Below are 12,892 nucleotides of genomic sequence, written 5' to 3'. Positions count from 1 at the left end.
ACACACAGTATACACATTGCAGTATGTGCACACACTCACATACCCATATAGCATGCATCTATGGCATTCCTGCCTCTCGTGTATTTATAACAGATACACAGACAGATATAGGATGAGCTCTCCTCACCTGCATATACAAGGAATAATATACAGCTGAGGTTTTTATTTCAGCCACATGCGAGACCCCATCCTGTTCCTCCCATCCCATCCTGCTGAGTCTGGGCTGGCAGGAGCAGAGAAGGAGGGAGGGAGGGTGTGAGTTTTTTGGGGAGGGGCAGGGCTACTTCTGTGGGTAACAGGAGGTGGGGTGTGTGTGTGTTATTGCACACTTCCTGTGGTGTATTTATGACCAGGACTTCAATTTCCGGTAGCTGATACTAGCTCTGTGTGTGTGTCTCTCTCTCCCTGAGAATTTAATATCACTGTGCAGAGGAGTAGAGGAACTTTGTACACCCATACACACAGTGGGGGCTGGTGGAAGAGGAAGAGGACAGAAGTCAATGATTGGGGGATCAGAGACACTTCCCCTTCCCCTATGCACAACACACCTAACAATATCATAGTAATCCCATCATCCAATACAAGGGATAGACCACAGACTCCCCCCTGCCCCATATTCCTATGGACAGACACCTGCAGGTAGGTGAATTACCAGGGAAGGGTGCGTGTGTGGTGTGTATGGATTTGCCTATGGGGGAGGGGTTTATATTCAATGTATCTCTCTGTGTGTAGGGGAGGAAAGGCTGTTTATGAAACCTATGTGAATAGACACTCAGTATCCTTGCCTTTGTGCAGGGGCAGTTATGAAATATCAGGGGTATGCGTGTATGCACATGCAGTGTATCTCTCTTTGTGCGAGGATGATTAGGAGATAAATGGTTACTGAATGTGTGTATGGGGAGGGGAAAGTAAAGATAAAAGGAGTTATATGTTCAGTGTCTCTTTTTGTGTGAGTGGGTGGAGAGATTAGTGGAGGTGGAGTGGAACAGAAGTAGTGCTGGCTGTGTTGCTTTTTATTAGATGGTCGTTATATTTGTGTTAATTTATTAGTGTACGAATGCAGGAGCTGAACTCACCTTTCTGTCCTATCTTCCCGTCTGTGTTTGGGGTGGCAGCGTGTGTGTGTGCGCGGGGGGGGGGGGGGGGGGCAGTGTGTGTATTGCTGGGGGCGGGGAAATGCGTGAGGGGGATTAGCTGTGTGCCTGTCTTGGGGGAGAGAAATAGTTGTGTGAGGAGTGAGTATACGTGTTGCATGGAAAGGTTGTGTGTTTTAATGGCAGAATGGTTGAGTGGGGAAGGGGCTCTGTGTGTGTGTGTTGCTGAGAGAGGTGTGGTTGAATGGAATTTCCCGTGTGTGTGTGTAAATAAAGGGACAGAGGCAGTTTCTCTGTGTGCGTGAGATGGATTAGCAAACTACTGGAAACGGTTTTATTTCTCTGGTCACATCCTCCTGCAAAAATAAACCTCTCTTTTTGACTCTCTGACCTAAAAAGAAGAAAGAGAGGGGGAACAGTGTGCTTGAGGGGGAAGAGTTTCCATCCCAGCCTTTTACTTTCCCAAGTGGGAGCAACTGTGGGAGCTAGAGAAGGCAAAAAATTGGGGACTTGGCTGTGTGTGTGCTGGGGAGGGAGCCGATTTCTCTTCTTACTTATTTTTGTCTGTGTTCTCTTACCCTTACACTTACTTACACACACACACAGACTCCTCTTGGTGCATTATTTATTGTTTGTAAGGGGGAGGGAGGGAGAAGGAGCTACCCTGTCTCTCTATGAGGTTGCACACGGGAACAGGTGTTTGGTATCAAACCCATCCCGGGTTTGCTTGCTGGCAGAAGTCAGAACAGAGTCTCTAGGCTGAAATTCCAGAGCAGCGAGGGGAGCCTGCTTTGCTTTTGGATGGGCTAAACTTCTTGGGTTTTGTTGGCTTTTGATAGGCTTGTTTTGGACACAAGGTTTTGCATTTGGCTCTGTAAAATGACCTTCTGCTCACCTCTCACCTTTGCATAGCTGGTTTATTTAAGTGAAAGCTAGCAAACTGTTATTTGTATATGTTTAGAAGTAGACACAGAGGTATCTGTGTATCAGGGAAAAGTCTAGACATGTTTTTATTAGGACAAAATATAACTTCTCTCTGGAAATTATAGGGCATTTAGATAAAAAATATAATATTAATTGTGGTATCTTGAGCACATGTAGAAGCTATTAGCAGTTAAAGTGAATTTAGCTGTTTATCTTCAGAGTATGATCAATCATGCATTTACTTCAGTTTAAGTTTGCAGCTGCAGATATGGTTATATGGATGCAGTATTTAAATGGCTTGTTTTTTCCCAATTGTTGATTAATTCAGGAGCAGAATTCTGTAATCACATTATATATTTTTAGTAAGCTCCATATAACATGCATTGGAAATACTTCTTAAATGATTGCATTTCCTGCAATAAGGTCATTATGGAACATAATACTATTCAGTAATGAATGGTCACTGTAACCATTAAAAATATAACCCATCTCAAACTTGCCTTGTCAAAGAGACAAATCAAGAATGATGAAAGAAGCCAGAAAACTGTAAAACAAGTGGAGAAAGATGGTTACGTGTAAAAGAAAATAGTCATAGACTCACAGAACCATTCAGGCTGGAAGGGACCTCTAGCCCCTGGTCTCTAGTCCAATCTCCTGCTCAAAGCAGGGTCAGCTATGAGGTCAGACTAGGTTGCTCAGGGCTTTATCCAGTTTGATCTTGAAATCCTCCAAGCACAGAGACTGCACAACTTCTCTGGGCCCCTTTTCCAGTGCTTGTGTCCTCATGATGAAAAAAAGCTTTTCCTTATATCCAGTCTGAACCTCTCTTGTTTCAATTCATGCCTGTTGCCTCTCATTCTCCCACTGTGCACCACTGTGAAGAGCCTGGCTCCATCTTCTTGCTAACCTCCTCATAGGTATTGGGGGGCTATTAGTTCCCCCCCAAGCCCTCTCTTCTCCAGGCTGAACAAGCTCAGTTCCCTCAGCCTCTTCTCATAGGGCAGGTGCTCCAGCCCCCTGACCATCTTGGTGGCCCTTCACTGAACTCGCTCCAGTTTATCAACATCTTTCCTGTATTGCAGGGCCCAAAACTGGACACAGTATCTAGATGTGACTTAATGACTGCTGAGTAGAGGGGCATAATCACTTCCCTCAATCTACTCACTATGCTCCTGTTAATACAGCCTAGGATGCTGTTGTCCTTTGCTGTCAGGGCACGCTGCTGGCTCATGTTCAGGTTGCTGCTTACCAAGACCCCCAGGTTATTTTCAGCAGAGCTACTCCTCAGCCAGTCTGTCCCCAGCCTGTATTGATGCCAGGGGTTCTTCCTTCCCAGGTGTAGGACTTGGCATTGGTCCTTGTTGAATTTCACAAAGCCCATTCCTCTGGCCTGTCTAGGTCCCTCTGAGGTAGCTGGGACCTCAAGTGTATTGGCTTCCAGGTAGGTGTTCAGAAAGTCCCTCAGAGATCCCTTGTTTCATCAGATGTATATATAATCCTTTGGCCTTCATCTGAGTATAGCAACCACTACCCTCTTGGATGTGGTCTGAGTTACAAGTTACACATTCTGTTGTTAATGCCAGTGTGTGCTGATGGCCTTGGACAGATTTTGCAGACTGAGTTTATCAGTTCTTTCAGATTCAACAGAACCACTATTTTCCAGAGTTTATCAGTCCTTGGGAGACTTTCACATGCTACTTCTCAGCATGTACTTTTCTCCTCTTTGGCCTGCTCTTTTCTGGTAACTATTTCTCCATCCACACCAATAGGTGCCTATAGAGCTCATTCACACACACATACTCATACGGAAGGGGCCTTTGATGACAACTGAGACAAAGACGACAGTGAGTACCTCAGTCTTATCTGTGTCTGCTGTCACTAAATTACCCACCCTACTTAGCAAGGAGCCCATATTTTCCTTCTTCAGCCTTTTACTACAAATGTAGTGGTAGAAGCTCTTGTTGTCCTTGATGTCCCTTGGAAGTGTCAACACAAGGTGAGTTTTGGCTTTTCTAACACCATCCCATCATGCCTGGGCAATGTTTCTGTATTCCTCCTTTGTAGCCTGTTCTCACTTCTACCTCCTGCCTTCCTGTTCCCTGCTTAGCCAAGTCAGTCTCCCAATATGTTTACTTGTTTTTCTGAGCATCGAGATGGACCATTCTTGCCCTTGGAGGAGGTTGTCCTTAAAGACCCACCAGCTTTCCTGAGCTCCTTTGCCCTTCAGAGCTGCCTCCCATGGGATCCCACCTACCAGTCTCCTGAATAGGATGAAGTCTGCTCTCCTGAAGCCCAGTGTCTGTGCTCTGCTACTCTCCTTCCTCATTCCCCTCAAGATTTTGAGCTCCACTATTTCATGGTCATTACAGCCAAGGCTGCCATCGATTACCACATTTTCAACCAATTCTTTCTTGTTAATGAATAGCAGATCCAGCTGTGCATCACCCCTGTTTGGCCCATCTAGTACTTAGATATATAATAATGAAACATTTTGTAGTGGAAAAATATATCAGCCCTTCTATAATTTAATTTCAGCTGTTAAAAGTAGAAACTCTTTCCAGCCAAATGAGTAACTATGACACATATATTAAAACTCACCTTCTATCTACAGTGCTAATGGTTATAAATATCCCCGAATGTAGTTGGCAATAAGTAGCACTAGATGCAAATTAATGTTGTTTCCTTCAAAAAGAATCAAGATAATCTGTTAAAGAAAATAAAAAATACGATCAGTAAAAATAAAAGGTTCTCTATAAGGTTCATTTCCAATATTTGATTTTTTTAACATATGAAGCTTGCTTTTGCCTGTTTTCTCTGCCATCCCCCCACTATCCTTCTTAGAGATATAAGCTCTGTAAGTAGTGCTGTAATGTTAGAATTGTGATAGATGCTAAGGTTTGACTGTGAACCACTAAAAATAATAGATTTTTTTCTTCTGTTGATTTGAAGAGAAAAAGGATCAAGCCCTTAGTAAGTATGTTAACATCAGTGAGAATTTGCATAAACTAAATTTTACATTCCTTTGATTTTTTTTTGGTTGCAGTTTTTCAGATCAGTGATTAGGTTTATTTTTTTCTTAACTTTTTCTTTTTTAAACTGTTAGAGAAGGGAATTGTAGCCAACTTAGCTTCTGCTTAGCATAAGTCTGACTCTTGCTTAGCATGAGTGCCTAAAGTAGGTGAAGCCTGCAGGCCACGGGACTGAACTGTAACCTGAAGAACATTGCTGACGATGCAACTGCAATATCAGCTAGAACCAGCCCTCAAGGATACAGAACAGAGTGACCAGAATGAACAGAGGTAACACTGACCTTCAGATAAAATAAGGTACTGTGGAGCAGGAACATAGCAACTGTCTAGCAACCGTCCTGGGATGTAGACATGAACCAATCAGAGGGAAAGAGACCACTGGCTCAGTAAAGAAGATTGGAAGAGACTGTCACTGGCAGGCGGGGAAATAAGACTGTAAAAAGTATAATTACTTAAGAATTCTTTTGTTCTGGGTCCTTCCCTGGAGGCACCCAGCTTGAGCTGTTACTTTGCCATACTGTCATTTAAATAAATAATAAATTTAGCTGTTGTACATGCGTGAGACTCTGCTCCTCAGAAACCTAGGGTCAAACTGTTTCTACAACAGTTTGGCACCCCAGATGGTACCCTAGGCAACCACCATCGGACCCTCCCGTCTCCAAACGTCCAACTGCTGGCAGTGGGTGAGTTCACCTGGGAACCTTTGAAGAGGGAGGTGCCGAAGGGTGAGTGTTAAATTTCCTTGAGCAGATCTAGTAGGACGGGTTCGAGCCCCGACATTACGGTGGGTTCGAGTCCCCCCAGGGCATCAGGGTGGGTTCAAGTCCCTCCCTTGTTATAGCCACTTGGCAGGGTGTGCAGCCTGATCAGCGTAAGGCACACATAATCGATTGATTATAGGAAATGTACCCAGCATAAAAAAAGGGGACACTCTTGGCCGAGGTTTTGGAAAATTGGAAAAAGATTGACGGTACAGTGGGTTTATCCCAAAAGTGCACAATTACTTTATGTCAAGAGGACTGACCTTTTCTGAATAAAGATGGCAGTCTGGCAGAACGGTGGCCACTGCAGAGAACATTCGACAATCAAAAGCTGTTTTTCTTACAACGTCACTTAAAGGACCAATTCCCAGGACAAATGGATTATTGGTATGTGTGGGATAATTGGACGTGGGATTGGTGATCTCCAAGGAGGAAAAAAGGCACCCCGCGTGAAACTACCCTTGCTGCAGCAGATACAAGTATCCTAAATAGGAAGAATTAGAGATCTGTGTGCCATGATCTCATTGCAGTTACAGAGACATGGTGGGATAGCTCACATGACTGGAATGCTGTCATGGATGGCTATGTGCTTTTTAGGAAAGACAGGCCAGGAAGGCGAGGTGGTGGAGTTGCCCTTTATGTGAGGAAGCAACTAGAATGTGTGGAGCTCTGCCTAGGGGTGGATGAAGAGCAAGTTGAGAGCCCATGGGTAAGGATTAAAGGGCAGGCTAACATGGGTGACACAGTTGTGGGGATTTACTACAGGCCACCTGATCAGGAAGAAGTAGTCAATGAGGCCTTCTACAGACAGCTGGAAGTAGCCTCACGATCACAGGCCCTGGTCCTCATGGGGGACTTGAACCACCCTGACATCTGCTGGAAAGAAAGCACAGCTAGGCACAATCAGTCAAAGAGGTTCCTGCAGAGGACTGATGATCATTTCTTGACAAAGGCGGTGGAGAAGCCAAGGAGGAGAGGTGTGCTGCTGGACCTTGTACTAACAAACAAAGAAGGGCTGGTTGGAGATGTGAAGGTTGGGGGCAGCCTTGGCTGCAGTGACCATGAGATGGTAGAATTCAGGATCCTGTGAGGGGGAAGCAGGGCAATAAGTAGGATCGCAACCCTGGACTTCAGGAGAGCTAACTTTGGCCTCTTCAGGGACCTACTTAGGGGAATCTCATGGGGTAGGGCCCTAGAAGGAAGAGGGGTCCAGGAGAGCTGGTTAATATTCAAGCATCACTTCCTCCAGGCTCAAGATCAGTGCGTCCCTCTGAGTAAGAAGTCGAGCAAAGCGGGCAGGAGACCTGCATGGATGAGCAAGGAACTCCTGGCAAAACTCCAACAGAAGAAGGAAGTGTACAGAATGTGGAAAAGGGGACAGGCCACTTGGGAGGAATACAGGGACATTGTCACAGTATGCAGGGATGCGACAAGGAAGGCTAAGGCCCATTTGGCAAGGGATGTCAAGGACAACAAGAAGGGCTTCTTCAAATACCTCAGTAGCAAAAGGAAGACTAGGGGAAATGTGGGCCCACTGCTGAATGGGGTGGGTGTCCTGGTGACGAAGGATACAGAGAAGGCAGAGTTGCTGAATGCTGCCTTTGCTTCAGTCTTTACTGCTAAGGCCAGTCCTGAGGAATTCCAGACTCTGGGGACAAGAGAGAAAGTCTGGAGAAAGGAAGACTCTCCCTTGGTCGAGGAGGATCGGGTTAGAGATCATTTGTGCAAACTTGACATCCACAAATCCATGGGCCCTGATGGGATGCATCCCTGAGTGCTGAGGGAGCTGTTGGATGTTATTGCAAGGCCACTCTCCATCATCTTTGAAAGGTCCTGGAGAACAGGAGAGGTGCCTGAGGACTGGAAGAAAGCCAGTGTCACTCCAGTCTTCAAAAAGGGCAAGAAGGAGGACCCAGGGAACTGCAGGCCTGTCAGCCTCACCTCCATCCCTGGGAAGGTGATGGAACAGCTCCTCCTGGAGGTCATCACTAAGCATCTGGAGGACAAGAAGGTGATCAGGAGGAGTCAGCATGGATTCACCAAAGGGAAATCATGCTTGACCACTCTGATAGCCTTCTATGATGGGATGACTGGCTGGGTAGATGAGGGCAGAGCAGTGGATGTTGTCTCCCTGGACTTCAGGAAGGCTTTTGACACTGTCTCCCATCACATCCTCCTAGGCAAGCTCAGGAAGTGTGGGTTGGATGAGTGGACAGTGAGGTGGATTGAGAACTGACTGAATGGCAGAGCTCAGAGGGTTGTGGTCAGTGGCGCAGAGTCTAGTTGGAGGCCTGTAGCTAGCAGTGTCCCCCAGGGTCAGCCCTGGGTCCAGTCTTGTTCAATGTATTCATCAATGACCTGGGTGAAGGGACAGAGTGCACCCTCAGCAAGATTGCTGATGATACTAAACTGGGGGGAGTGGCTGACACACCAGAAGACTGTGCTGCCATTCAGAGGGACCTGGACAGGCTGGAGAGCTGGGCGGAGAGGAACCTCCTGAAGTTCCACAAAGGCAAGTGCAGGGTCCTGCACCTGGGGAGGAATAACCCCCATGCACCAGTACAGGCTGGGGGTTAACCTGCTGCAGAGCAGCTCTGCCGAGAAGGACCTGGGAGTGCTGGTGGACAACAAGTTAAGCATGAGGCAGCAATGTGCCCTTGTGGCCAAGAAGGCCAATGGTATCCTGGGCTGCATTAGGCAGAGTGTTGCCAGCAGGTCGAGGGAGGTGATCCTGCCCCTCTACTCAGCCCTGGTGAGGCCTCACCTGGAGTCCTGTGTCCAGTGCTGGGCTCCCCATTACAAGAGAGACGTGGCCCTCCTGGAGAGAGTCCAGTGGAGGGCTACAAAGATGATTAGGGGACTGGAGCATCTCTCCTATGAGGCAAGGCTGAGGGAGCTGGGCCTGTTCAGTCTGGAGAAGAGAAGACTGAGAGGGGATCTCATCAATGTGTACAAGTATCTGAAAGGAGGGCGTCGAGAGGATGGGGCCAGACTCTTCTCAGTGGTGCCCAGGGACAGGACAAGAGGCAACGGGCACAAACTGAAACACAGGCAGTTCCATCTGAGCATGAGGAAAAACTTCTTTCCTGTGAGGGTGACAGAGCATTGGAATAGGTTGCCCAGAGAAATTGTGGAGCCTCCTTCGCTGGAGATATTCAAAACTCGCCTGGACGTGATCCTGGGTAATATGTTCTATGTGACCCTGCTTGAGCAGGGAGGTTGGACTAGATGATCTCCAGAGGTCCCTTCCAACCTCAACCATTCTGTGATTCTGTGTGAATAATGTCCCAGGAGCTCCTGCTCCACCTTACGCTCCTCTGGAGTCACATACTGAAGATCTGTCTGTCACTAACTCTTCTCTTTCTCCGACTTCCCCTACTCCCGTGACAAGACTCTATCTTATGGTTCCTAACATTTTACCTAATCCAGTAGCAATAGCAGGCGTCCTGGGGGCTTACCCAGTATTGCAGGTGTTTACTAAACAGCCCTGGAGTCTGAGTGATTTGGCTTTATGGGGAATCAAAATGCCCAGGTTGAGGGAGGACGTGGAAAAGTGCGCTCAATTATTTTCTAATATATGCACTGGGTATAATCCAAACTGGGAAGATACCCAATTACTCTTGAGGGAGTTGTTTGGACCAGACGAGCGAGATAAAATAGTTAATAAGGATATTGAATTAGCACAATGGGCCAGGGGAGGTCGGACTCCATGGCCAGTAAATGATCAAATTTGGGATTACAATGTGATATAGGGGACAGAGCCGCTTGCTGGACAGCACTCCGGAACTTAGTAGAAGCTATTAGAGCATGTAGCGAATTAAGAGTGAATTGGACTAAAGTGCAGGAATGTAGACAGAGACTAGACGAACACAACAAAAAAAACAAACTATCCTAAATAGCTCATTTTAGGTCGGGGTGACCATTTCTTGTTTGCCCTGGGCTGCCTTTGTTCCCATCTATATAATTCAGAGCTTAGACCAACATGGCCACATTTGTGTGCTGTTGCAATTAAACTAATAACCTCTGCTAGTATCACTCTGGGTGTGCATTCATGCCCCACAACACATGTGTATCAGTTCAGTCAGCTGACCTGAATTAGTAGGAGCCAAATAAAAATGCCTTGGGATCCAAATCTGCCAGTTGTCTAAGGTTAATTTGTTTGAATGTGAGTTCAGGCATGGATAACCTATTTTTACCCACTTTTAAAGCCACACAAAAATAAATTTCAGAAGTCAAACAATTCACATACTTACCTGCAGTCCTTTGTTGAATCTACTACACAACCTGGATAAATAATACCCATGCTCCCTCTTTCCTCCTTGCCTGTGCCATTCAGCAATAATATATTTTTCAACATTGTGATGAAATTTATCTGCTTTTTAAAGTCTTATCAAAGGTAAACTAAGTGAATTGGTAGTTTGCATACTTGAGCAGGGGAGTTGGACTAGATGATCTCCAGAGGTCCCTTCCAACCTTGGCCATTCTGTGATTCTGTGATATGTAGCATAGTTATTCTTTATAGTGTTGTCAGTAACTCAATTCTTATCTAAACAGTGTTACACAGGTCTTCTTTGTATTCTATTTAAAATAGTTAATTTCCATAAGCTAATCTAAATCTTATGCAAAAACTGTAACACCTTGACTACTTCTCTAGCTGTTAATAGCAAGCTGATTTTTCTTAAAAGGAAATATGCAGTTGTCTTGGTTTTTTTGTCATCTTCTATTTATTCCTGTATTAGTGTATCTATGTGCTGGTAGTTTCCAATATACCTATACTAGAGTAGGAAGTTTCCTACAGCTGAATTTATTGGATATGACGAAAGCACAGTATAATTCTTTTATTCACACAAAGATAATGTATTTATAGTCACTGAATTTGGAAAGCATTAGCAGTTTAGTTTGTTAGCATTTCATATCTGGCAATCATCAGCTGCACCTTTAGTAAAATGGACATTGAATTTCATCTTGATGTTAGTTTAATTAGACATTTTAAATGAGTAGCATTGCAAATCATTCCAACTCAATGGAAAATTGGAGAGTTTTAGCAATGCAGTCTCTTGATATTTCCACTCTCTTGAGATGCCTCTTTACCTTCCATATATGTCAGTTAGTTATAATCCAGAAGGAAGGGGTATGCGCTAAGGATCTGAGCACAGGACTGGGAGCCAGGAAGATTGTAATCTCAGTTGTAGCACTGCTTTTGCTTTGCCACTGTTTTTCTTCATCTGTACTATTCAGGTGATAATCCTTCCTTACATAATTCACAGAAGTGGTGTGAAAATTAGCTAATGTTTGTAAGACACTTCAAAGAAGCATATCTGGAAATTAATCCTCTGTAGGCTTATTATGCATCTCGTAATGCAAGTGTAAGTGTCTGAACATAAGGCTTTGCTTTCAAATGCTATTGCCATGTTGCTTTTTGCAAAGTAAAATAGGGTGAGGTAAAGGTGAGAAAAAAGTGAACCGCAGTGATTTTAAAGGAGTGCAAATTTTCAGCAGTTTTATCTGATTCTTTTTTATGGAAGATGTTTAAACTGAAATGTTTCTTTGCTATATCTGCATAATAGCTCAAAGGAACTTGAAAGTGTTCTATATTATTATTAATAATGATAATAACAAAGACCTATGGAGCATAACTGCTTCATCTTCTTTTACTTGACCTTGGGTTCGATTTGTTGATTTATGAACTTTATTTACCAGCAAGATTGGAGAACTGGAGAATTCTCTTGCAAGACAGAAATTATCATGTACCAATGCTTTATTTTGTTTCCTAAAAAACAAATATACTTCACAGATTGCATAATGAGACTCTTGGTTGGCTATTTACAGTGTAATATATGTATTTACTTGTTACAGTGGGGGAACACACAGTAAGCCAAGCAGATAAATAATGAGTATGCATACCCTGGGGTTGGACGTGACATTTGTTCTAACGTAATTCTGTTTTATTCTGCTTTGCTTTGTGTTCATAAGGGACTCCACAGTGCATGCTGGGGATGGAGTGGGTTGGGAGTGGGATGTTGCAGACTGTTGAGAGCAGTTTTTCAATAACTTTTGCTGCTGTGAATGAAAACCCATGGCCTGTCTGGTTGCTAGCTTGTTCTTCACAGTTAACAGAGAAACTTGGCTAGAAAATACCATAAAGGATAATCCTTGTTTTTCTGTGTTAAGGTTGACTTGAGAAATTCTAGAAGCATTGCAAATTTAATCCTAAAAATGTCTGTGCATGCACAGCTCACTGAAACGCTCCCACTCTGCTGTCTGATATGAATAGTATGCACAAGTCCAATTCATGTGCTCCAAACAGAATTCTCTACTGATTTTGAGACTGTGCTGCCAGTCAAATAATGACATTAGTGATGTGAGTCTTGGTTATATTGCTCTAAGTGAGCATAGAGTTTACCCTGATGTCAACTGGGAGTTGCAAGAACCTCTCATTGCAAGAGAAGTCAAGTGAGTGTGTTCATTGTATATCACTCAGAATCTGGTATCTCTCTGGTATAACTTCCATTGACTGTGAAATACATGGTTGTAGTACATGACATGAAGATGCAGGGGCTGGATTTAGGGAGCTCCACAAGGAGGGTGCTAGTCAGTCCCTGTCTACAGGACTTCCTGAGCCACCTTTTACCAGTAGAAGTGGAGAAAGTGAACCTAGAGTTTCACTGCATATCCTCCTCCTCTCCCCATAGAGATGACCTACCACAGCCTTAGCTACATGGCTCTCCTCCCATCTTGAGGACTGGGAATGGAAACTTCTCTCTTGTGCTCTCTACAGCCAACGAAGTCTAATACTATTGGGACTGTGTTTTTTTTCTCTTCAGAAGGGGAGGACAGTCCTGTGGTTAAGGCACTGGACTTGAGCCAGGAATGAAATCCAGATCTTAACTTCTACCAGTCTCTCTGTATTGTCTTAGGCATGTCACTTATCTCTCTGTGCCTTTACTCTGTGCCTAATGATAGAATCACCAACATTTTTTGAGGCAATCAGATGCTCAGAGGAAGCATTTGGAAAGTTATGGGCATATGTGAGCCTTGCTGAAGCTGGTAGTGGATATTTGAGTTAGACAGTTGGGTAAAGACT

At 44.5% G+C, this 12,892-nt stretch overlaps 1 protein-coding gene across 1 annotated transcript in view; it reads left to right on the top strand.

The window, feature by feature from the left end:
* Nucleotides 1-373: 373 nt before the first annotated feature.
* The window catches only part of LOC104147875 (uncharacterized protein KIAA1958), a 59,274-nt gene continuing 46,755 nt past the window's right edge, over nucleotides 374-12,892 (top strand). Inside the window, exon 1 of the mRNA XM_068925996.1 lies at nucleotides 374-639. The gene's annotated coding sequence lies outside the window, so the exon portion shown is untranslated. The remainder of the gene's footprint in view (nucleotides 640-12,892) is intronic.

The sequence above is a fragment of the Struthio camelus genome, chromosome W (genome assembly GCF_040807025.1).
Source record: "Struthio camelus isolate bStrCam1 chromosome W, bStrCam1.hap1, whole genome shotgun sequence".
NCBI lineage: Eukaryota > Metazoa > Chordata > Aves > Struthioniformes > Struthionidae > Struthio > Struthio camelus.
The sequence above is the reverse complement of the archived record's forward strand: the minus strand, read 5'-3'. Positions and strand labels throughout refer to the sequence as shown.